This window comes from Mus caroli, chromosome 12 (genome assembly GCF_900094665.2).
Source record: "Mus caroli chromosome 12, CAROLI_EIJ_v1.1, whole genome shotgun sequence".
NCBI lineage: Eukaryota > Metazoa > Chordata > Mammalia > Rodentia > Muridae > Mus > Mus caroli.
This window is the reverse complement of record NC_034581.1, coordinates 112,738,913-112,742,019: the sequence shown is the minus strand read 5'-3', so window position 1 is coordinate 112,742,019 and position 3,107 is coordinate 112,738,913. Positions and strand designations below refer to the sequence as shown.

Below are 3,107 nucleotides of genomic sequence, written 5' to 3'. Positions count from 1 at the left end.
TGCGCCACCACCGCCCGGCGAGTATGCTCTTCTTAACTCAATTGTCACCTACTGTTATTTTTGGTTATCCTATGTAGGTTCAGAGATGAATGTTCATTCATATGCCCAAATAAGTGGCTTTCCCTTTTCTATACTTGAAGTCAGTTAAATTAAGTCCAACAGAATTTACATGCCAGTAGTGACAGTCACCCTCAGAGACTCCTGTCTGTCCAAACTAACAAATATGCATTGTGGGACTAGATGTAAGACTATTTAAACCCAAACCAAACCAACACCTGTAGATTTATCATCTGAAATCACTATTTGTCTGCACATTTGTCTATCTGTCTTAGGGTTTGTATTCCTGCACAAAGCATCATGACCAAGAAGCAAGTTGGGGAGGAAAAGGTTTATTCAGCTTACACTTCCACAATGTTGTTCATCACCAAAGGAAGTCAGGACAGGAACTCACACAAGGCAGGAACTTGGAGGCAGGAGCTGATGTAGAGGTCATGGAGGAATGCTGCTTATTTGAGTGTTTCCCCTGGCTTGCTCAGCTTGCTTTCTTATAGAACCCAGGACTACCAGCCCAGGGATGGCACCACCCACAATGGGCCCTCCCAGCCTTGATCACTAATTGAGAAAATGCCTTACAGCTGGATCTCATGGAGGAATTTCCTCATGGGAGGCTCCTTTCTCTGTGGTAACTCCAGCTTGTGTCAAGCTGATACACAAAACCACCCAGTACATCTGTTTTGCTTTTCAAGAAAAATCAGGTTCAATTTTGTTGCAGTTTGACTGTCCTCAGAAAGGAGTCCCTTAGAATAGCTAACTTAAATCTGTGTACCCACAGTGCTTAAGGAGAGGAATAAGGAAGTCAAGACAACCATAATCACAGTAAGAGAAGCAAGCCAGAATCAGAACGATAAACATCTTATTTTCTTTCACTTGTGGTCCCTAGATGTTTTATAAATTAAAACCATATATACATACATGACATGAAGAGACAAGTCAGACTGTCGGACACAAGAAATAGGAGCGGAGTAGAGAGTTTAAGTTCCTCAGGACACTGCTCACTAAGCAATGTTTACGACCCCTGTCTTTGTAGACACCTTTTGTAGCACAGCCATCAAAATTCACACCTGCTGTAGCAACAAGAGAAGCAGTGTGTCAACTTCAGCATCTCCTCCTTTTGACCTCTGACTACCAGGGAACACAACACATAATGGATTTCTGTTGCAGTTGGCAATTCCTTCACACCCATCCCAATGTTCTGGGTTCCCAAATGAAAGACATGCATACAGAGCCTTCTATTTTAATATGCCTTAAACAGCTCAATGGCTGGGCCACTCCCAAAGCTCCATATAACTCACTCCACCGTGGCCTCCAATACTCCTGAGTTATTACTTACTAAAATCTGTATTTCATCTTTGCCGCCCTAGACCCAATGGTGGGGGGAGGAAGCTGGGGCCGCTCTTCCCCGGCTCTTACATGATTGCTATGCTCTCTTTTCTGCAGCTCTCAGGCCTGCACCTTACTCCTTTCTCAGCATGGAGATTCTGAATCCGTCCTCCCTCAGTCCCCTTGCCTAGGAATCCTAAAGTCCCTCCCTGCCCTGCCACTGGCCACCAGCAACTTTATCAATCAGAACCAACTAGGGGTAGAGACCCTCAGCATCCTACATTTGGATTCTTGTGCAATTTTGGGGGACCCAATTAACATACTGCAAGTGTTAGACCATATCCACAACAGATTTCAAAGCATGTGCATGGATCAGAGAAAATGTAAGGCAGGATGACAACTGTTAGAACCATGTCTAGGCAGAGATATTATGTCTGATATATCCCTCGCTCACCCTGCAGCCATATCTTCTGTATCTGCTCTAGATGTGCCACTGAGGGGCATCGCTGCTGACTGGGAATAAAAGAAGGACTCGATAACACCAAGCCACGCACTGTGCTGCAGGCTTGCTCTTGCTGCCAAACTCTAAACGGTAAAGAAGTTCCACAGATTCTGGACTTCTAGATAAGGTCAAATCTAGTTCCTGATTCTTTAGGTTTGACATTTCTCAGACAACTCGGAGTCTGCAGAACATAAAGAGATTGACACACCATGTTTATTACTACTGTCCTTAACAGGAATCAGCCCAGAAGCCCACCAAGAGTTCAGTACATTCAGTACAGATACACAAAGGGGTGTTATTGAGCTCTAACACAGAACACTATCACATCTGTGGGGAAATGAATAGTTAGCCAAGGTGTGAATGACAGATATGTGTGTTCAGTCTTGTAGAATCTGCGTGTAAGTTCATATGTAGATAGATACATGGTGGAAGAAGGTAGGAGACAGTCTATGAGCAAGAAAGAGATCTAAAGGGAGGGGAAATACATGTGAGAGTTGTCTGAGAAGGGGAGGGGCCCAGCCAACAGAAGTCAATCAGGGGATAAGGATAGTGAAGTGAGTGTGGGGATGGAGGAGGGTGAGTATGGGGGTGGAGGAGGGTGAGGAGGTGAGTGTGGGGATGGAGGAGGGTGAGGAGGTGAGTGTGGGGATGGAGGAGGGTGAGTATAGGGGTGGAGGAGGGTGAGGAGGTGAGTGTGGGGATGGAGGATGGTGAGGAGGTGAGTGTGGAGATGGAGGAGGGTAGGGTGAGGAGATGAGTGCGGGGATGGAGGAGGGTGAGTGTGGGGGTGGAGGAGGGTGAGGAGGTGAGTGTGGGGATGGAGGAGGGTGAGTGTGGGGATGGAGGATGGTGAGGAGGTGAGTGTGGGGATGGAGGATTGTGAGGAGGTGAGTGTGGAGATGGAGGAGGGTGAGTGTGGGGGTGGAGGAGGGTGAGGAGGTGAGTGTGGGGATGGAGGAGGGTGAGTGTGGGGGGATGGAGGAGGGTGAGGAGGTGAGTGTGGGGATGGAGGATGGTGAGGAGGTGAGTGTGGGGGTAGAGGAGGGTGAGGAGGTGAGTGTGGGGATGGAGGATGGTGAGGAGGTTGAGTGTGGAGATGGAGGAGGGTGAGGAGGTGAGTGTGGAGATGGAGGAGGGTGAGGAGGTGAGTGTGGGGATGGAGGAGGGTGAGTGTGGGCGTGGAGGAGGGTGAGGAGGTGAGTGTGGGGATGGAGGATGGTGAGGA

The 3,107-nt window shown here is 48.1% G+C and overlaps 1 protein-coding gene across 4 annotated transcripts in view; it reads right to left on the bottom strand.

The window, feature by feature from the left end:
• The window catches only part of Cdca7l (cell division cycle associated 7 like), a 33,181-nt gene that overhangs the window by 13,918 nt on the left and 16,156 nt on the right, over positions 1 to 3,107 (bottom strand). The gene's annotated exons all lie outside the window — the stretch shown is intronic.